Raw genomic sequence first — 24,236 nt, forward strand, 5'->3', positions numbered from 1 at the left:
GTTGTTGTTATTGATGTTTTTATCCTGTAAAGTGTTCTGAGAAGCCACCTTTAAAGGCGCTATATAAAAGCGCTGATTCTTAAGGAATGTGCTTTCTTTCTTCTTTTTTTCAGCATGGAATAAACCTATTACTTGATTCTTATGGATGCCCGGTTCCGCTTGGGATTAAAAAAAAAAACCCATGGAATCGCGTATCTAAGGAAATAGCAGTATAACCTTATTCATGCACAAACAGTGGCATGTTACATTATTAATTTGGGTGTCTCCTTATGCCAGAAAGCTTTAAATTGCATTTTGAGTGTGGTTTTTGACTTTTTTTAAATTGCAACCCATAAATAAAGCTGATACTGTTTAGACTTTTAATTATTTTAAACTGTATTACAGCAGCACAATGCACAATACAACGTAAATTGTGTAGTGTGCTCTCTGAAGGCACCAGTTCTGTAGGGTTTGGGCATTTACTGGGACAATTATTAATTGTAGCAGTAAATCACAAAATGATTCTTTTGATGGCCTTAGATTCCAACCATGCGATATAACTCAAACAACGCACACACACAGGTACTAATACACAAGGATGCATTTATTAATACATAGAATATGCATGTAAACCTAACAGATCTTATCGTGAGGGCTATCAGAATACAAAAGATATATATTCATTCAGTTACAAAGTGTTATATATATATCAAGAGTACATACGTTCAGTGTATCATTCATTTAGACCGTTTCATAATTGAACTTGGTTACAACTTCTACATTAGATACTCAAAACAAGTACATAACTCTTAGGAATTAAATTGATATCACCTGGTTGGGATAACAATTGAATTCTCGAGCTGTAATGCATTGAAGTTGAATACTCATCCAATCTCTGGGGATTCAGATCTCCTGCGGACTCAAAGAAGCAGTTGCAGGCTGTTGCTGTCCAATCCGCGCTCTCTGGCTCGGTGCCAGGCTGTGCTGTGCGGCTTGCGATGGTGCGCTGCTGATGCTCACTGACCGGCTAGTTAGTGTTGGCTTTAACTAGCAACGTTTGTGCACAGGAGAAAAGATGACTGTGGGTCCCAGCAAGTCAGGAAGAGGACCGGTTCGTTCCTGATGAAGAGCTAGTTCTGAATAGTGATTCAGCTGTCTACAGTTCCCACCTGTTCACGAGGCTTGCTGCTGATGCTAACCTCGGGTGGATCCTCTGGATACTCTCTGGCAACCTCCGCTCTAGACTCTTAGAACAAAGGAAAGTTCTGGCACTCGGACACACTGGCCGTTCCGTGGTTGTCCGGGCTGAGTCTCAGGATGGTCAGGAGGCGCGCTGTGAGAATTTCCTGCCCTTGGGAGCCTTCTGCTCCTGGGCCGTCCTACCCTGGAATTCTCCTTTGAATTCCCTTTAGAAAAGTCCACAGAATTCTCCACTACAGGCTCGCTGTGTTGCCTGTTTTTACCTGGAGGAACTTCAGCTCATTGATTGGCTGAAAGTTCCATGGGCATCAGAGTCCCACATGGGTTACTCAGCCCTACCTGTCCCTGATTGGTTGATCAAGGTGAGATATGAGTCATTTACTCCTGACACCTAGGAATACAGTCCAGATGTCCATCTGGCACTCCCTAGACAGATAGGCGCCAATGGATGACCATTGATCATTATAGCCAGGCTTAGCTAAGTGCATCCCCCTTTGGGAGCTGTCCCTTATCAAAAGAAAAGATCTTTAAATCAGCCTGCATGAATAGTTTCTCTGTGGCTGCACCACAGAGATGAAGGGAGAGATGAGGCCTCATTTGGGAAAGCACAGCAACACTTAATTCTGTCTTATTAACTAGCATTGAGCTACAATTGCAAAAATGCACTTGGAATCTGTCCAAGCCCTACTTTGTCAGGCATTTTCTTTTACTGTAACGGACATAAAAACTCCTTTCCTTTTAACAGAGCGTTTCATAATTTCGAACAAGGAAAATTATTTAAACTGCGACACTTATCATTCAACCAGAGCTCAAAATATCACAAGGATCCTCAAGAGCACAGCAAAGACTGTATTAAAAGAATCGCGTATCTAAAGAAATTAATAACAATATAATTATTTTCGTGTACTGCGACAGGACTGTGTAGAGCTGTTTCACCTCTCTCTTCATGTGACTCTCTTCAAAAGCCATTTAGCAAAGACTGAATGAGAATAGTGACAAACTAGTATACTTTACACCTTTTTTCTGAACCAGGGAAAATCTGATCATGTTTCTCTATAACAATAATAAAAAACTTTATTTTACATATCACCTTTAAAAGTGGCATCTCAAAGCAATACAGTAGATGTGAAAACAGTTAAAAGGACCATAGATTACAAAGTAAATACCCAGACAAGCTTTTATTCATTCAGCAGAGAGAGAGAGAGAGACATCCAGCAGAGAAAGACACACACACCGGTTTTCATTGACAAAAAGTAATTGTTTTTTTTTACATTCCTCTTGTCTAACAGGAATGTTTTGTTTTTGGACAGACTGTTAGACTAGAGGAAAAGAGTGCCTCCTTCTTCAAAGCATTTCGTTGATCCGATCACAAATTCTTTCCAGTCACACAAAGTAAGTGTTGAGAATCTCCGATTCACCATGCTACTAATGGTTTCCCGGAGATAGCAAGGCAAGGCACTTTTACCTCTGGACCCATCGAAATTTACAGATGTGGTCCACCTCCAGTAAATTTCAAAAGTCACAAGATTTCGAAACACGAGGGCGGCGTAGCGGTCGGCTCTGGCTTTCCCATCTATACCGATGCACTGCAAGTACAACCCCCCCTCTTTCTCTTGAGTGATGGATAACAGTTGGATATCTGGGAGAATTATTCGTCCCACTGGCGTCTGTCAATTCCGCTCTGTAAACGGTGATTCCTGAGGGGAGATAGACGGCGGGGACAGCATCAACCAATTCCTGTGCGTTGGTGAGCAGAGAGGCCGGGATGGAGTGTCCTGAGGCGGTGTGTGCTCTGTGGGGGGCAGAACTTCCGCCAGGCATTGCAACCTGCGCGGCAGGGAGAGGCACTTATCGGGAGACAGCTGCTCAACTGTTTGACTGCCGGAACATACTGTCTCCTTCTTCTGCATCTTCAGGAGTGTCTCTAGCCTCCCAATCCTCCCCAGTAATGTGTCATACTACTCCCGCTGCTGCTGAAAAGTCTCCATACAGATGCTGCTTCTACAGGTTGGCACCCTGGCCAGTGGCCAAGAGCAGAGACCTACAGCCTGTGGCAAAATGACATAATTCATGTAAGAAATAAAGTCACACAGTAGTAGTCATCAGTTGCGGAACAGACGTCAAAATAAACTTTTCTTTTTATCCGTCTTACCACTTTCTTTTTTACTGTCCTGGTGGTAGATTTCAAAGATTGTTTTGCCCGTATGGTGTTTTCTTGAAGAACAGGCTACGAAGAAATATTTATAATCGAATGTAAAATTCAAAACGGCAATAATACCTTGTAATATGAATTATAATCGCGTATTTCAGATGAAGCCTGTTGTATTTGCTTACCCTTCGCTCTTTGGAAGCTGGGGCGGCAGAAGCACCCCGTCTCTTCCCTTAAAAAGTCTTGGTCTCCATACTGTACTGCGGTCGCTGTAGTACAGGCTCGCAGTTTCTTTTTTTGTGATGGGAGCTCACCCAATCCCTTGGTGTATTTATGCTATATTCTCATGTACGGCTAGAATTCTCATGTATGGCATGTTCATTGTCTTCCAATGAAAGCAAGGTTCCTTTTGCCGAAGTTAGGAGACATTAGAGGCTTGCCACACCCGGACTGTTAAACCAACGCATTAGCACGTCACAGCACATTGAGGAGCCGGGCGCAATAATTGTTTTGTTCCTTGATTTTCTGATCTGCATTAATTACAGAAATCAAGTTCCTGCTCTTTGCAGACGACCTGGTCCTGCTGTCACCCACAGAACAGAGGCTGCGGCAGAACCTGGCACTGCTGGAGCAGCACTGTCAGACCTGGGCACTGACAGTCAATCTGGACAAGACCAGAGTTATGGTTTTCCAGAAAAAAAGCCAGACCTCAGGGAAACAGGTACAAATTCACACTTAACAACAAAACATTAACACCTAACAACGGGTGCAGGGCCGAATTAGGCCAGTACCCACTATTGTTAAACATACAGAAAAGAATATTAAAGTACTGGCTATAATATTAGCCGTACAGAACATTAAAGAATGGAAAGAACAGAATGGAAAGGAAACACCTTTCCATTCAGCAGGTGTTACAGCCGCTGTGTCCTATCTTCTGACAGTCGCTGTTGTGAATGTCTGTAGAGTGTATCTTATTTTTAGTACTACATTTTTATATTATATTCCCTATTAATCAAACTCTAAGAGTATGTATCGGCTTGTCCCCCCCTCCTGCCCTTCTCTGTGTATAGTAGAGTCTCCTGTCCTGGATGGTGGAGCCCACACAGCTGTGTCTGGAGAGAATCTAGGGTATCAGCTTCAACTACATGGCTGTGCAGCTTGTCTAGCCAGTACAGGAGGCTCTACTGTACACAGAGAGGTGCGGGAGGGGGGAACAAGCTGTCCAGCCGTGTGGAATGCTATAGAACCCTAAACAGACAATACACACCAGCCGAATATTTGACGGAGATATCCAGACACAGCTGGATGAGCTCCACCAGCCAGGACAGGCAAATAAGATACACTCCACAGACATTCACAACAGTGACATATCATAAAACTTTTGCACATATTGTAAAATTATTACTTGTTTTTCAGGAAGTTTAAAAACACTTGAATTACTTATCCAGTCTCTCGAAATAAAATTATTTTTCAAGCAATGCAACTAACATTGGGCAATGTGTTTTTTTTTTATCCAACTTTGACAGCCACATCTTAATTCTTGTCAGTCAGCTCTTTTTTCTCTATTTGAAATGTGGCGATTCAAACAACTTGGGATAACAAGTGGTCTCAAAGTCACCGAGCTCACAAAGCTTCAATAAAAGATGACAACTTCCTTAGTCCTTCCTTATTCTTCCTGAAATCGTCAGATTATGAGTGAAAAAAAGCATTTTATGAAAAACAAGTTTGCATTTGTTTGGGAGTTATATTATGTATTTTTCATAGGTAAGATATAATTATGTGTTCCTGCTTACACATCGCACTACTTTAAAAGCTAGAAAAACAGGTTTCAATTCACATTATCTGGCGAGCCTTGTTTTGTCAAAGGACAGCACATACTTTGAAAAGACCGCAAATTTATTAGCAAGGGTTAATTGCACAATGGACAGCAGAAACAAATTTAAAATAGTCTTCTTTAGGTTTGAGGGCAGGAGTGGATCGCAGCAGGCATAATCAGCAAATAAATAAGTAAACAAAGAACAGGACAGGTGAGACGAGTATCCAGAGAGCGAGTGATCAGAAAAAGGAAACAACTGTTACGCCTGGGTTTTCGACGCAGTTTTTTTAACTTGCTAAAGCATCAGACACATTTCCTGGCATATTGTGTTTTAAATAAAATAGGAGTGTCTTTCCCTGGTATTAGCTCATCGGTATGGTGTAAGTTTTAACTGTACCATACTATATATAGGTACAGACTTCAAGCTGCACCAATGTATCGCTTTGGTAAGGAGACAGACTATGGCCAAAATCATGAAGACTCTCTCACACCAAATAATGAAGATGAAAAGAAACGGAAGTCAACACGAGACATTGTAAAGCATTTTGCTTCGATGGACATCTTCATTTGTGAAAGCACAGTGAGACGACATTTTAAAGGGGAGAGGAGGCAAAGAGAATCTAAACCGAGGACGATTCAAAGGTAAATAACTTTCTAAAAATGCTTTTCTTGCATGTAAATACAACTACGCACATTATTTTTAAAACTAACTGTTGATCTCTTTTTTTTTTCAAGTCCTATTGTGCGAGCTATCGACAGACTGACTGAAGAAAATGATGAGCTACCGGCGATGCAAGTCCAAAGACAGCTATGGGCTGACCTCGGTGTGAGCGTTAGTCCGACAGCGATAAGAAGAGTACACAGGAGGCTTGGATGAAGATACAGAAAAACCAACACATGCCCCATGATAAGGATAAAAAACAAAGAGGAAAGACTCAAACAAGCGCTCCAATGGATTGAACAGTGGGAGGCATTTCAGGATGTACTTTTCACTAACGAAACAACAGTGGCTCTGGAACAGTTTTCAACAATGGCATTTTGCAAAAAGGGGAGATATGTGGACAAGCCAAAGCCCAAACATCCACTGAAGGTTCGGGTCTGGGGGGGTATATCTAGAAGAGGCCCGGGACCACTTTTTATTTTCGAAGGAATTATGGATCGTGAATTCTTCGAGGAAGCCATGGTGAAACAAAATGTCGCCCCATATATCAGGGAGCACTTTGGATCAAGGCACTGTCTCTTTCAAGACAACGATCCAAAACACACAGCAGCAAGGGCGAGGCTTGTAGCAGGAGTGAACTGGGTGAAAACTCCAGCCGAATCCCCAGATCTAAATCCGATAGAGATGGTTTGGCATTCGCTGAAAGACTATGTTCGGAAAACTGCTAAGCCCATCACAAAGCAGGAACTGATTGATCCGATCTATAAATTCTGGGAGGAAAAACTGACCGAACAAAATTGCAACAATTTTATTAACAGGCTGTTTCTGTCACGGACTTCCAAAGGGACTAACCGTGGAGAGCAGGAGAGTGGAAAAAGACCCATATGCATAGCGGCGAGACGGGAAAAAGGCCCGGGCTCATTAGTGCAAAGAGTTCAGGAATGCCGTATAGAAACCTATGCCCTCAGGGAGCGGATGTGGGGCGCCCTGGTGCTAGGCGGGTCTCAGGACATCCGAACCTCAATGCTGAGTGAGGACAGAGTGCAAGACCCGGAAATATATAGCCCAAGGGAAAGAGAGGGACAGGAAGGACAGCAGACCGGAAACTAGGGACAGGACAGAGAAGGAGCGCCCTCTGGCTGCAGAGGGCGTGACAGTTTCGTGTTCTTCCTAGGATTGTTGACCGGGGCGGGGGATATTCGGAAATGTGAGTCTGAAAAAGACAGTCTCACGTTTGTGGACAGTCTGTTCACAAACAAAACATTCCTGTTAGACAAGAGGAATGTAAAAAAAACAATTACTTTTTGTCAATGAAAACCGGTATGTGTGTCTCTCTCTGCTGGATGTCTCTCTCTCTGCTGAATAAATAAAAGCATTTTATTAAAAACGTTTTTGCGTTTGTCTGGGTATTTACTTTGTAATCTATGGTCCTTTTAACTGTTTTTATATCTACTGTATTGCTTTGAGATGCCACTTTTAAAGGTGATATATAAAATAAAGTTTTTTATTATTGTTATAGAGAAACATGATCAGATTTTCCCTGGTTCAGAAAAAAGTTCTAAAGTATACTAGTTTGTCGCTCTTCTCATTTCCTCTTTGCTAAATGGCTTTTCATACTAATCTGATCAATCTAACTGCCTGTTTTCTGTGCTTTCTCTATCCTTTAAAATAAACTTTTATTCCACAATGCAAGGTATTACATGGCCAGTATCACAGGCCAGTTCACAGGTTGCATGCATAATTTAATTTTGAAAGCCACTGAGACATCAGGTACTACTGTTGTATTTATGAAAAAGAAACAAAACAAAAAGCATACTAATAACTGTGCCATCCTACTCCTTAGTTAATACAATTGATTATTTATAAACAGTTAACATTGTTAGCAAAATATTTTGAATTATATTTTACCCTGTTTTTTCTTTGGTTTTGTATTTAACTTATTATATGATAGTCAGATTTAATGTATATTTGAACAATGAAAATATATTTTCACAAGATGCGGGGGAAAGTGCAACAACTTATTACAGTGCTAAATTCAATATTATTGATTACTAATAGTTTATGCTTACACCTAACTTTCTTAATTATATGTATTTAAAACAGTGAACTACTGTAAGTGTAACATAACATTCAGAAATTCAATCGAGAATAGTTTTGTAGTGTTGGTATAGATGAAATGATCCTAAAATGTATAATGTAACAAAATTAAAGACGTTTAAAATCTGTAATCTTTCCACTTGTATGTCATTGGAAAATACAAGAGGTTTCTGCTTTATCTAAGGATGGTATCAAAAAGTAATCTATGTGGTGAGAAAGCTGTGCTTATTGATAATTCAGGGACTTAAAAGTAAAAAGAGATGCTTCATATTGCTTGACTAATTTTAAAAACTAAGTTATCAATGCAGACGCTCTCTCGGTGCCATGCCAGGTCTAAATATCAAAATACACATTCACCCTGGGCAGAGGCCGAAGAGCGCCCGGCTGGGGTGCACGGTAAGGGGCAGGACAGGAGTGAAAGTGGTCAGGGTGGGGTTTTGGAAGGCTGCTGACCAGTGCAGCTGTCCCACAGTGAAGCGGGTGTACAGTCTAGGGAGGTATCCGTTTTCATTGTAAATAGTTCCCTGCTTCTGCACCCCTGGGTCTTACTCTCTCTCTCTTTTCTCTCTCTCTCTCGGGCGCGCGGGTGGTGTGTTGGCTCGCGCTGTTGGCGGTCGAGGGCGCGGGAGAGCCGGGCTGGCAGGTGGTGACGGAGAAGAAAAATAAAGGCTTTCACTTCCTTTAACTCCGCAAGTCTTTCTTGTGTCCGTCCTATGCAAACCCAAAAGTATTGCAATATATATCTATATAGCAGGTGGTGTTCAGCTTTTTAGTATAGATTACACTTTTCTAAAACTTATTTAAAAAATAAAAGCGATTACAATATAATCTTTCCACGTTTGATCCCAAAATCCCAAGAAAAATAAATCTAAACGGGGAGAAAGCTATGCTGAAAATTTATTAAGATACTTAGAAGACAAAGATACTGTATCAATTTATGTTGCATTTGTCTGATTATGATTAAAATAACACATATAATTAAACACGCGTTTGCGATTTAAATCAAAACACGATTTAAATCAATATAAATGTTTATATTGTAACGCATACTGTACAGCCTCCATTTCTCTATAAAAATTTAAAAGATTGCGTGCGCAGCCTAAGAGGGGGGGTCTTCTGTCAGTGACAGCTGACAATCCTCCATACACCCATGGGAAAAATTATTAATGCCAATGTAAATGTCGTTTTTACAATTTGTTGATAATAGAAATGTTTAGTTCTCTAAAGCTTTGTGATAGTTGACCCAAGCAGCAAAAGATCAGCTGCACTGGTAAGATGCGACACCGAAGATATGATTAATAACCTTTTAAATCTGAAGGGAGAATTTAAAGGGATCCCCCCACACACACACAATAGAAGCAGAAAGCAGAGGGAAGAAGGTGACTATTCATTGTTATTAAAAATGTCCATAATATTGCTATTCTATTTTTTCGAAGAAATGTTTGTTAAAAGAAAAGTCGTGGCACCAGCTGGATTTGAACACACAACCTGTAGGTTGGTAATCAGTAACGTAGACCAATGGGCTACTGGGGAAGTCACATGAAGAGAGAGGTGAAACAGCCCTACACAGCCCTGTACACTAATATAATTATATCGTTATTAATTTCTTTAGATACGCAATTCCATATTATATTAGCAGAAAAGCTTAAAACTACCACTTTTTTACATGCTATTTCACATGTTAGTTAAAGACTTTGATGCTTAAAATTTTTAGGGAGAAATGGAATACTGGTGTGTATTTTTTCTTTAAAGTACAGATTCCTGGAATCTGACACCCTTCTGAAGTGGTTCCATAATATCTGGTATATGGAAATGAAAGCTTAGATAAAAAAGCTTGGATTCATGTATCTGAAACAAGTATCTTTTAATACAGTCTTTGATGTGCTCTTAAGGATCCTTGTGATATTTTGAGCTCTGGTTGAATGATAAGTGTCGCAGTTTAAATAATTTTCGTAGTTAGAAATTATTAAACGCCCTGTTAAAAGCAAGGGAGTTTTTATGTCCGTTGCAGTAAAAGTAGGTCTGACAAAGTAGGGCTTGGACAGATTCCAAGCGCTTGTACAAATGTGCTAAAGAAATTAGCAAAAAAAGGCATTCCTTTATCATATTGGCTAGCTAATGTCCTATCCTCGTTAGTTAGATCAACGAAATGCTGTGGTGTTTGTCAAAGAAAAAACTAAAAGTATTTTTGTATAAAATGACGGTTAGAAAGAATATGGACCAGCGTAATACTTTGAGTTTACAGCTTGTCCAAAGTCATTCATTATTAATACTATTAGTAATATCTTCAGTAAAGGCTTTGGTGCATAAAATATTTCTGCATAATTAAAATATTTCTGATAAAGGTAGGTTGTGTACTTTTGTCAAACTGAGCAATCTTGTTTCATAAAATATACTAAATTTTTAATGACTGATGATAAATATGCTGTAATACACAGTTTAAATTTAAAAGCTCAAATGCTGTACATGAGAGGTTAAGCTTTATTGGCTCCTCCTGGAGGTTTTACAAGGTGATTCTGGATATTTTCCGGCATGATGTCAAATGACGCGATACACCTTGGATAATGCGTTTCCATGCGACACGCCCACCGCGGTGTATCGCAAAATACCCCACGCATTTTGAATGGCTGCATCTGTACATGGAAATTCATTCACTTATCCATGTTCTAACTGCTTCTCCAATTCAGGGTCGCAACCTACCTGGGAAAGCAGTGGGCACAATGTAGGGACACCAATAATAGTAATAATATCACTTTATTAACCCTTTACAATTTCTTGCATTAGGATTTATTTTTTTGCATTCCCCAGCTTGCTCTCCATGAGACACACAGACAGGGAGAGAGCCTGGGGTCAGAGCACAGGGTCTGCCATTGTACAGTGCCCCTGGCGCAGTTGGGGTTAAGGGCCTTGCTCAGGAGCTCAATGGAGTAGGATTCCTCTGCTGGTTGCAGGATTTGAACCAGCAATCTTCCAGCCATAGGTGCAGATCCAGAGCCACAGAGCCACTGCTCCACCCCACTCAGAAGCCTATTAACCTACCTGTCTGTTTTTGGACTGTGCGTGGAAACCGGAGTACCTGAAGGAAACCCATGCAAACATGGGAAAAACATGCAAACTATACAGACAGCACCCAAGGGCCCCAGCTCTGTGAGGCAACTACTGCTATTACTACTGCAACACCATGTTGCCCTACATGCAAATTAACTAAATTAATTTAACTAAAATTATATTAAATAGACATCAAATCTTACTGCTTAATACTGATAACCTGATGTAAAATGTACTCAGTAATTATAATGTTGTACCTTTTTTTCCCCTCAAAACTGTACATCACTAACCTGTGACGCATTTTAGAAATATTCATGCACTGTGCTAATGGATTCACCTTGAATGGTCACCATGTATTTTCAGGATAATTGTTTTTTCAAAAACCACTTCTCACATACTGCATAGGGGCTAGAAGGCAACAGCATCTGTCAGTTTATTGGTATTGCAGTATTTCAACACAGTAAAAATATGGCATTGTAAAAAAATTCACAGTACTTAAAGAACATTCACAAAAGTGCTATAATATTTATATTCATAATATTGCTTATTTTGTATATTTCAATATTACATTCCAACATCTTGCAAAATCTGAATGTTGTTAAAATAATCTTTTTAAAATACAGTATAGTATATAGCTAATTTTGTTGAAAAGCACTCAACACATTGACAGTGAATAGCATTTCCACTAAAATCAGGTTTTTGGTGAGTCTTAGAAAACATTAAATGGCTTAAAATAACATTGGTTCTAGATCCCTACCATAAATCAAATCAGGGTGTCTATAGGGGAGTGATGGATGCCTAGCTTTCTAACGTGTTTGATCTGAAGACAGAAGCTAAAATGGTGACAAGGCAGAGATAAATGCTTTTGTTTAGATTAACATTCCAAGGTCATAGTGCCTGAGCATTTCAATTAGGATTTTTCAGAGGACAGGTTTAAAAAGGCAAAGCAGCACACAAGAGGAAAAATTACAATTTAATGAGACTGTCATTCGTGATTGGGCCTCTGAAGGTAAAGCATGTTTAAAAGTAATATCAGAAGAGTGATATTTACATATATTATGACTGACTTTTCATTAGGAATAAAGCCTTGCTAATGCATAAGAACATGTAAAACAATTGTACTAGCTTTCAAGGTTTCCTGAAACATGCTGTCGAATTACAAATACCGCCCTATTCAATTAACATTCAGCTGGTAAAAGGTATTTCAAGGAACAAACAATAGTGCAAAGTGAGTTGGTTTAAAAACATTCAGAACAACAGAACATTTTGGATTTACTATATTTTCTCAATATTGATAAATTCAAAATCAAGCAGATTAAATTTAAAAAGCTTGATAAATATTGAGAAATAATTGTTTACAGCAACATTATACTGAATTTTACATCCAAAATGAAACATTGAATTTCCTTTCAGCATAACTAAAAAAATAAATACATTTAAAGTTTACTGAATATGCTGTATATTCAGTAGACTACATAATGTATGGGAATGCAAAACACATTTAGAAATATGAAATTCTTCCCAAGAGAACAACAAATACATAATGTGAGACTAGTTTCTTTGAGGCTGAGATTTAATTAGTCTTTTCTGTTATGTGTAAAAGTGTGCGGTCTAATCTGGACTTCTGCACTTTAATGTATGCACTGATGAAACATTTTAAATGGTGATGGTATAAATTCCTATTGAAATTGAATTCCTTCAGCTTTGTTTAAATATTGTTTGATTCTGAGACTCACAAAACATCAAGCTAGTTACTGTCTGTCTACACATAAAGGGTATTGATAATGTTTAAACAAAGCTCAAGCAACACATGCTAACACTCTATGCAAAGAGTTAAAATGAAAAAATAAACATGAAAATATGCAAATATGCAGAAAAGGTGTCAGTATGCAATTCAAATTAATTTGTAAAAACACTTATCAGAAATATTTTCAGTTACATAATTGTATGCTGTTATTTTTTTCATAAGTATTCTTTCTTGTTAGCAGTCAGGGTTACACTTAGACTAAGCATTTCATCATAAACATTAAGCAGTGTATGACCAATTATTTTTGTCCATTCACTCCCCATTACCTTACATTATAATAAATTAAAATTTTTTTTCTATTTAAGGAATTGAAGTAAAGATAAGTCATTTGTATAGAATAATTATAAAGCTGAAAGATAAACCCCTTTGTTTTCACCTATGAGTATATTTATTGGGGCTTACTGGAAACTGAAAAGACTGAAATCCTGTAACACTGTCCCCTATTATTCCATATTATTATTTTTTACTTCAATTTATTGAAGTATATTAATATTGCTTTATTTCTTTCCACATTTTCCATTCCTACCAACAATAGTACATTTTGGTGAGAAATATAAATCATTTATATATTTATTTCAAATTAACTTTTTAATTCAAGCCTTTATTAAGCAGACGGAAGTCTCTTATGTGTGAACAAGGTTAAATGTTGGCAAAACTGGTCAAGATGATAAACACAGTGAATTTTAAGTACAATTTGGTTGCACAAGTATTCAGCATTTTAGTGAAGGCACTTGGTGGAACCACCTTTGGCAACAATTACTACTCAACTACTTTTTATTTAAAAGTTTTGTGTAGTGATTTGGTGCAATGTGGACCACGTTCCAGGCAAAATTGCTCCAATTCTGATATGTTAAGTTGATGGACAGCAATTGTCAAGCCTCAACATGTATTTTCGATTAGATTAATTTAAGAACTTTGACCAGGCTACTCTGAAACAATAACTATCTTCTTGTTAGATCATTTTATTTTTACTTTCATCTTGTGCTTTAAGACACTATCTTTCAGAATTGTGAATTTTCAGCCTAGTTTTTCAGGCTAGGTCAGGAAAGATCCCATGTCAGATCAAGTTCCATACCCTCTAGGATTCACCTGTACTATGTACATTACACTAGAGTACATTCACTACAGTACATTATCCATTTGTATTCAATTCCAGAAGCTTCCCAATCTCTGTTGATGCACAGCATATCCATACTTTAACAGCATCACTACAGCATGATGCTGTCACTGCCTTCCTTAATAGTAATGATGGTACTGACTGAGTGATATGCTGTATTGGACTTGAGCCAGTTGTAATATTTTACATTTCAATTTTTGTCTCACCTGATCATAAAACCTTCTGCCACATATCTGCAGTATATCACATGTGACATTTGAATCACATCAGGTCAATAACATTACTGGTGAGCTTGTTACAGACTACCACAATGTCATATGTAAAAATTGTCTCCTGTTCTGTTTTCAATCCACTTCCTTGTACTTCCCAATTGTGTCCTCTGGTTTATATTTCTCTGTTGAATCTGATTAATTCTATTCAGTTGACTTTGAAGCTTATGGATACTTGTATCAGGTCAGCTCTTAGTCTTCTCTGTTCAAGACTTAAAATGTTCAGTTTTAGGGCCAATCACCTTTCAGCCCAACCATTCATAAGTTTCAGTGAAATGATCTGGTGTCAAAATAATTGAGTTTGTCCACCAATTTGTCAACTATTTTGAGATAGTGGCTACTATCTTTTTTTTAGCCAGAAATGGTTCTACTTTCTGTATGTCAATACAAAATATGTTAAAAAAGCAGCTAACTTTTCCATCACTTTGACCTGAATGTTAAGTCCTGTCTGAGTGATAAAATCACTGTGCTGTTCTCATGCCTTGTTTCGTTGAGCAAGTCTAAAGACTCAGCCAGCCATGTTGCATTTAGTGTCACTTTGGGCAAAGAGAGATCACTAAAAAATAGCGGTGTCAGGTTCTACTGAATAGATAGGACAGCTTCCTGTTAAATAAGTATTCTTTCTGGCTGTCATGTCATGTTAGAGGTTATAGAACATAGTGAAAATTATACAAATAAGAATGTTTAAATTATGTAATGTGGAGGGGGTATTAAAGAGGAGCTTAGTGCCCTCATAATGAAATATGACCATCTCACAGTGTGCAGCATCTGATTTTCTTTAAAAAAAAATGAGGATTATAATTTTTTTTCAGTTATTATTGTGATAATTTGAACATTCATGTTTTGATAAACAAAAATCTTTAAAATTCTATATCTCATTTGTAATTCAACAAAATGTGACATTATTGGAAGACGGTGAATACTATTCTAAGACACTTTATCAGATCTTTATGATTCCCATAGGACTGATCGTAAGAGCAGGGTGTTAACCTCAATATCCTGACTAAATTCCCTTGGATAGCTCAATCTGGCCTATATAATGTTCCCTATTAATCATATGAGGAAGCACTTTTTGACTTTTTCACCTACATTTCCTTTAGAGGGTTGCTGGTGCATGATGGCATCCCCAAATCTCCCAGTCCGGCTCTGCACTTCAGTATGTCCCCTCTTATATATAAAACACTGGAATATTTTGGAATGAAAATGGAAAATTCTTCTTCTCATCATCGTTCATTCACCATCTATCACAGTCAAAGTCAAGTCCATGAATCTTAAAATGACTGATAAGACCAATATAGGATCCACAAACTATTTTGCAGTTAGAGAAAGTGTTGTCTCAGGAGATAGCTAACCATATATCAGACAATCTGGTCATGGTTAACTCTCTTTCACACTCTCACTTTGCCTTCTCATTCTGACACCTTTGGATCTCAAACTGCTGCTCCTTCATAGAGCATTTATTTACTTATTTTCCCTCCATCTAGTTTAGTCTCACAGAAGATTATAGTAATGTATTTCTTCATGTTTGCTTTTATCATATTTTTAAAATGGTTCTTCTGTTCTCCTCTAATGTAATTACATTGACTAAGTCTGGAGAAGTCTCCATTGGGAGCAATGGTGTTTGATATCTAAATGACATGATCAATATTTCAAAATCAAAAATATATGCCAACAGAAATTATGATATCATAGGGTTTCAAATTCTATTTTCTCATCCTCGTTAAGCAAAACCTATCTTTACTAAATATGTGTGAACTATCCCTGAATATAAATTCTGAGAACAATTCTTCTCATAAATTTCAAAATTAGAAAATAAACATCTTTGTTACTCTAGGGTATTTTAATATAATAATGCAATTTAATGAGGCATATCAAGGATTTTTTTTTGTCAAATTAAAGTGGTAAGAAATATACAACACTAGATGTCTTCTGAATTTAGTTACATAAAGCTTCAATCTTTATAAAACAATTCATGCTGTTGGTTCAGTCTAAATATCTGGGTAATCTAAAGGATTAAAAACAAATCAATGGTGTATAGTTTGCACAGAAGCTCTGACTCAAGTGATAGGACTAATATTCCTCTCACACTGAGACAAAGTAGTGAAAAGAAAAGCATGCTGAACACTATGCTTATTTAAAATATGACTCATCATAGCAAGTGTGATGGCATTGCTTTAATTAGGGAATTTATTTAAATAAATTTCACTTGTCTGTTTTTACCATGTTTGCATATTTTTGAGGAAGTGTTGTAATATTTATAATTGCTTGCTTTGCTGCTTTTGAGCCTGCACCAGAAATGCTGTATTTAGAGTTTTTAGTATGTTTATTTCTCATAACATATAATCTGATATATTTCACTGTTTTATGTCGAAGTCTTTTCTTTGGAATAGAATTATCTTAACCAAAGGAACTACGGACAGTAGATATGTACAATTTTCTTAGAAAATTTCAAATAAAGCCCATACTAACTTCATTAATAAAATGATTCACTCTTTTGTCATTAAACTGTCATAATAAATTAACAGAACATAAATATAAAATGTCCTGAGATGATGTTTTACCTAAGCATTTAAGAACTTTTAGCAAGCATTTTTTAATTGTGTTGCGTTACAAATAAATGCAAAAATATGCATTACATATTCAAATACCACTTTTTATTACAAATATAGAGTGTTTCATGATTCTTCTGTAAATTGCTCATGGTTGTATGCATTAACAAATAAATGTGATACACAACCTTAATATGAAATATTAATTTTATTTTAAAACATGTGAAATACATTATGTCCTTCTGTATGTTCAGGCACATTCTGCAAGCATACATTATAACACTCAAATATGTTGAAGCAGTTGAATAATCTTGTTCAGTTGCTGCTTTTATATCCTTACAATTAAACATAACATGGTCTTTCAGGCATCCTTATGTGTACTAAGATCACTTGTTGTGAATGGCCAATGGCAGTCCTGCACCATAGAGTTTTTAGTACATCACAAATATCAAACTACCCTTCTTCTGCACAGTTATTACTGAATTTCAACTCTTAAAATACTTTTTTGTAATACACAACCTTAATCATGTAGACATTTACTGTAAATGTCTTTACTGTGTCCATTTTAGTATTGAATATTTAAATGGAATTTTACCGCTGAAAGGAAATTTTAGTAGCTGACCATAAAAAGAATAGGAGCATAACGTGTGTAAAGGCCATAACCGATATTAATTTTGGAACATAAACATATAGTATTATAGTATGTAAACTGTATATGGTACTGTATATGGTCTCGGTACTTTAAAGAAAAAATACACACCAGTATTCCATTTCTACCTAAACATTTTAAGCATTGAAGTCTTTAACATGTGAAATAATGTGTATAAAAAGTGGTAGTTTTAAGCTTTTCTGCGAATAGGCTTGAAACCGCAGTAAACAAGTATACTTTTAGAATTTGATTCTAAATATAATATGGAATTGCGTATCTAAATAAATTAATAATGATATAATTATATTCATGTACTGCAACACAAGAATACTATACGCTGTACAATGTCTGTTGATACTGTTTGTGTAGGGCTGTTTCACCACTCCTCATGTAACCTTACGGGTGGTACTGTGGTCTAGGTGCTCAACAGGTAGGGTGTTCAAATCCAACTGGTACCGTGACTTTTATTTTAACAAACATTTCTTTGAAAAAATAGAATAGCAATATTATGGACAATTAATTGATAATAAATATAGAAAAGCACATATTAAATTTGGGAAATTTGGTTTCTGTCAAAGCGATCTGTCAAAGCGCAATGAAACCTATTACTTGATTCTTATGGACGCCAGGTCCCGCCAGGGATTTTAAAAAAGCACGCAATCGCATATCTAAAGAAATAACAGTTGTAAGAGGACACGGGGAAGGGTCATCTCTAACAGGTACTTCCAAAACGAAACGCTGAAAATGCTAGAGATGGACCTTAGCGAGATGGCGGACAAAAAGAATCAGCTGACTAGTAGATGGAAAGGGTCTACCTTAAGAGACAACGAGACACAGCTGAGACGCATCAGGAACCGGGATATAAGTGGCCCGGAGGCAGTGAACAGGGCGGAAGCCGGGAAGGTGAATGCGTTTTGGAGGAAAAGAGTGGAAAGAGGTGCTTGTTATGGATCGGGCTAAGGAACAACGAACGACTGCAAGGAGAAAGGTTTATGATTTTGGATTACGGACACTGGTTTGGGATACATCGCGAATTGTCTTTATTACGGACTTTTGGAACTCGGAACGAATCAGGACTAAGGGAACGGATAACGAACTGTGTTGGAAGACCCGCCACGGATCTGAGGACAGTAAAGTGTGGTGTAAGTACTACCTTCGTTTACATAAACTATCCCCCGGAGACACCACACAGTATAACTATTGTAAGAAAACCGGCTCAGGGACGCCAAATATGTAATCATAGTGGCTCTCTGAAGGCACCAGTTCTGTAGGGTTTGGGCATTTACTGAGACAATTATTAATTGTAGCAGTAAATCACAAAGTTGATTCTTTTGATGGCTTTAGAGTCCAACCATGCGACATAACTTAAACAACGCACACACACAGGTACTAATACACGAGGATACATTTATTAATACATAGAATATGCATATAAACCTAACAGATCTTATCGAGAGGGTTATCAGAATACAAAAGGTATAAATTCAGTCATTTACAAAGTGTTACACATATCAAGAGGACATACGTTCAGTATATCATTCATTTAGACCATTTCATAAATGAACTTGGTTATAACTTCTACATTAGATACTCAAAACAAGTACATAACTCTTAGGAATTAAATTGATATCAACTGGTTGGGATAACAATTGAATTCTCGAGCTGTAATGCATTGAAGTTGAATACTCATCCAATCTCTGGGGATTCAGATCTCCTGCGGGCACAAAGAAACAGTTGCAGGCTGTTGCTGTCCAATCCGCGCTCTCTGGCTCCGTGCCAGGCTGTGTTGTGCGGCTTGCGACGGTGCGCTGCTGATGCTCACTGTTGGCTTTAACTAGCAAAGTTTGTGCACAGGAGAAAAGATGACTGTGGGTCCCAGCAAGTCAGGAAGAGGACCGGTTCGTTCCTGATGAAGAGCTAGTTCTGAATAGTGATTCAGCTGTCCACAGTTCCCACCTGTTCACGAGGCCTGCTGCTGGTGCTAACCTCGGGTGGATCCTCTGGTTATTCCCTGGCAACCTCCGCTCTAGACTCTTAGAACAAAGGAAAGTTCTGGCACTCGGACACACTGGCCGTTCCGTGGTTGTCCGGGCTGAGTCTCAGGATGGTCAGGAGGCGCGCTGCGAGAATGTCCTGCCCTTGGGAGCCCTCTGCTCCTGGGCCGTCCTGCCCTGGAATTCTCTTTTGAATTCTCTTTAGAACAGTCCACAGAATCCTCTCCAGAATCTTACTGAATCTTACTGAATCTTACTCTTGTTGAATCTCTCAGGCTCTCTGTGTTGCCTGTTTTTACCTGGAGGAACTTCAGCTCATTGATTGGCTGAAAGTTCCATGGGCATCAGAGTCCCACATGGGTTACTCGGCCCTACCAGTCCCTGATTGGTTGATCAAGGTGAGATATGAGTCACTTACTCCTGACACTTAGGAATGCAGTCCAGATGTCCATCTGGCACTCCCTAGACAAATAGGCGCCAATGGATGACCATTGATCATGATAGCCAGGCTTAGCTAAGTGCATCCCCCTTTGGGAGCTGTCCTTATCAAAAGAAAACATCTTAAATCAGCCCGCATGAATAGTTTCTCTGTGGCTGCACCACAGAGATGAACAGAGAGATGAGGCCTAATTTGGGAAAGCTCAGAAACACTTAATTCTTTCTTATTAATAAGCCTCACCGCTACACTATGTTCATGCACAAACAGTAGCATGTTACATTATTAGTTTGGGTGTCTCCTCTTGCCAGAAAGCACTAAATTGCATTTTGAGTGTGGTTTTTTACTTTTTTTAAATTACAACCCATAAATAAAGCTGATACTGTTTAGACTTGTAATTGTTTTAAACTGTATTACAGCCGCACAATGCACAATGCAACATAAATTGCTACCTTTGTCTTCTGCATAATAATGTTCACCTCTCTGTCCAGCAAATTAACAATAGTAATAATAATGAACTTTATTGTATATAGCGCCTTTAAAGGTGGCTTCTCAAAGCGCTTTACGGGATAAAAACAACAGAGCTGTTAAACCAGTTTTATCTATTTTTCGGCGCAGCCAGCTGGATGTCGAGTGGTATTAAATGCTTTTTTGTATAGATGACTTTGCTAAAATGTATTTTTAAAAAAAAAACGATTACAATTGGCACGCCTGTAGCTTTTTCACGAAACCTCCTAGAGTAACAAAATTTCTTGCGTTGTAGAGCTTTTCAGCTGAATATATTTATCGCTTACGCCTGACATTTGAGGTGCCCGATAATACCCGGTTGAACGGCTCTGTTGTTTTTATCCCGTAAAGCGATTTGAGAAGCCACCTTTAAAGGTGCTATATAAAGGCATGTATGGCTGGTCTTTGTACTGTATTTTAAAGAAAAAATACACACCTGTATTCCATTTCTCCCTAAACATTTCTTACATGTCTTACATGTGGTTATTTCGGAAACATTTTACGTGCCCCTTGCTCCTTCCGACCATGTCACTGCTCATTTAAAAGCTTACTTTTAGAGTTTGATTAATAGGGAATATAATATAAAAATATAGTACCAAAAATAAGATACACTCTACAGACATTCACAACAGCGACTGTCAGAAGATAGGACACAGCGACTCAGACACCTGTTGAATGGAAAGGGGCACTTTAATTTTCTGTACAGCTGGTACAGCACCCCACCGCGCCTGCGTGCCAGCAGAGAGAGAGAGACACAGACACAGTTTTTCATTGTCATAAAGTAATTGTTTTTTTTACTTTTGTACAATTTTTTTTACATTCCTCTCTTGTTTAACAGGAATGTTTTGTTTCTGGACAGACTGTTAAACTAGAGGAAAAGTGCGCCTCATCTTCAAAGCATTTTGTTGATCCGATCACAAATTCTTTCCAGTAGCACAAAGTAAGTGTTGAGAATCTCCGATTCACCATGCTACTAATGGTTTCCCGGAGATTGCAAGGCAAGGCACTTTTGCCTACGTACCCGTTGAAATTTACCGATGTGGTACACCCCCAGTAAATTTCAAAAGTCACAAGATTTTGAAACACGAGGGCAGCGTAGCGGTCGGCTCTCGCTTTCCCATCTATGCCGATGGACTGCAAATACAATCTCCCCTCTTTCTCTTGAGTGATGGGCAACAGTTGGAAATCTGGGAGAATTGTTCGTTCCACTGGCGTCTGTGAATTCCGCTGTGCTTCCTGAGGTGAGATAAATGGCGGGGACAGCATCGGCCAAATCCTGGGCGGTTTTGAGTAGAGATACCGGGATGGAGTGTCCTGAGGCAGTGTGTGCTCTGTGGGGGGCAGAGCTTTCACCAGGCATTGCAACTTGCGCACCGGGGAGAAGCACTTATCGGGAGACAGCTGCTCTAGCGTTTGACTGCCGGTACACACTGTCTCCGGCTTCTACATCTTCTGGAGTGTCTCTAACCTCCCAATCCTCCCCAGTAATGTGTCATACTACTCCCGCTGCTGCTGAAAAGTCTCCATACAGGTGCTGCTTCTACAGGTTGGCACCCTGGCCAGCGGCCAAGAGCAGAAACCCACAGCCTCTGGCAAAATAACATAATTCACGTAAGAAATAAAGTCACACAGTAGTATTCATCAGTTGCGGAACAGACGTCAAAATTAACTTTTCTTTTCACCCATCTTACCACTTTCTTTTTTACTGTCCTGGTAGTTTTTGAAGATCGTTTCACCCGTGCGGTGTTTTCCTGAAGAACAGACTGCGAGGAAATATTTATAATAGAATGTATAATTCAATATGCCAATAATACCTTGTAATATGAGTTATAATCGCGTATTTCAGATGAAGCCTGCTGTATTTGCTTACCCTTCGCTCTTTGCAAGCTGGAGCGGCAGAAGCACCTCATATCTTCCCGTAAAAGGTCTGGTCTCCATACTGTACTATGGTCGCTGCAGATTTTGTGATGGTAACTCAACCCAATCCCTTGGTGTTTTTATACTATATTCTCATGTACGGTTAGAATGTGTTCGTTACCTTCCAATGAAAGATGGGTTCCTTTCGCCAAAGTCGGAGACATTAGAAGCTTGCCACACCCAGACTGTTACACCAACGCATTAGCAAGTTAAAGCAGTTCCATTGAGGAGCCGGGCACAATGATTGTTTTGTTCCTTGATTTTCTGATCTGCAAGGCCATTTGGCTGCAGCGAATGTGAATTCTGTCTGGCATTGCTAGATTATGAAAAAATAAAAGTATTTTAATCAAGATGGGGAGTAAGGGAGTCATCTCTATGACACTCTCCCTTATAAAATTAAGGTGAAACAAAACAAAAACTAAAAATAAGATACAATCTACAGACATTCACAACATAGACATATCTTAAAACATTTACATATATTGTTAAATTATTACTTTAAATATATACTTTAAGTTACTGAAACAGCCAGTTAATAAAATCATTGCAATTTTGTTCTTGTCTGGAGGTGGGGATATTCTGACAACAATTGATTTAAAGACAGTCTGTCAAAGTGCAATGAAATACAATATTACATTGGGTAAATGTTCCGAGGTCAAATTCTTCCACGATGGGGGTACCTTTAAAGTTCAGACGACAACACCGAAAAATGTTGGCACTCTCTCTCTTTAAAGCCCTGTCCAAATACGAAGACAGTACGTACAGTTATAATTCAAACTGAATTAAAAACTACACATCCCAGTTACCATGGTGGTGCTTGGTGGTGCTTGTGATCATTGCGTTTAACCAATGAAACAGGGCGAACCTATCAGCAACAAAGCGAAATTTACACTATAGGCTACCTCAAACTGTCAGTTACATGACTGTGTATGTCGCTTAAGCCACTCCTATTTTGCATTTTAGTTATGGAGGCGGAAAGACGCCCACCACCACCACCTCTGGGTGCCTGACCTTTCACTATCTTTATCCGTTGTCCGAGTCGCAGTAGGTAGAGACACGTACAAAAAAAAGTTAATCCCAGCTACAATACATATATATTTTTGTGGTAAGAGGGAGCAAAACATCAGAATTTACTGCTAGTAATTAGTGTATGATTTATAGTTGAAATCTGAGCCTAAATATAAGGTTAAAATCTCAACAAACAAAGCAATGGAGGAAATGCGCACACAGAAATACACAGAAAATAAATTCATTCTGACATCTCAAATCAGTTTCGATCAAGGTCTCCAAAACGAACAAGAAAAAGAGCATTTTCAGAGAGCAATTACGCTGTGTTTATGTAGAATAACCGATTATATTTATGAGTAATCTAATTTCTTATTCTTTAAAACAGTGAAATGTCAGCTGCAAAAGATCACCCGTTTTTTGTGCATAAAAAGTAGTTATTAACTCTCGAAATCTGTTTTTATAGGTTTTAAAGTAGTGCAATGTCTAAGCCGGAACACATCATTATATCTCATTTTTGATTTCTTTTTTAAACAAATAAAAAATTGTTTGCCTAGCCTAACAGCATTGTTGTTATTGTTGTTTTTATCCTGTAAAGCGCTTTGAGAAGCCACCTTTAAAGGCATTATATAAAATAAAGTTTATTATTAATTTGCTGGACAGAGAAGTGAACATTATTATGCAGAAGACAAAGATAACGATTTATGTTGCATTGTCAGATTGTGAATCAATAAAGACATTTAATTAAACACGGGTTTGCGATTTAAATGGAAATGGGGTGACGGGAACACTTAATGTAAATAAAAATAAAATAAATAAAAATAAAAATAAATAAAAAAGGTTTTGATAGTTAATAACCACTTTTTATGCACGAAACACAGGTGATTTTTCTTCCTCCTGTTCAGCTTAGAAATCTGTGTATGCTGTAAGGTTTTTACTTCTTAATTAAACTTTTAAAATACATGTTTCGAATAGAGACATCATATGCTGTTGTCTTCCTGGTAAGTAGAACAGATCAACAGGTCTTTTTTCCCGA

The sequence above is a fragment of the Lepisosteus oculatus genome, chromosome 15 (assembly GCF_040954835.1).
Source record: "Lepisosteus oculatus isolate fLepOcu1 chromosome 15, fLepOcu1.hap2, whole genome shotgun sequence".
NCBI lineage: Eukaryota > Metazoa > Chordata > Actinopteri > Semionotiformes > Lepisosteidae > Lepisosteus > Lepisosteus oculatus.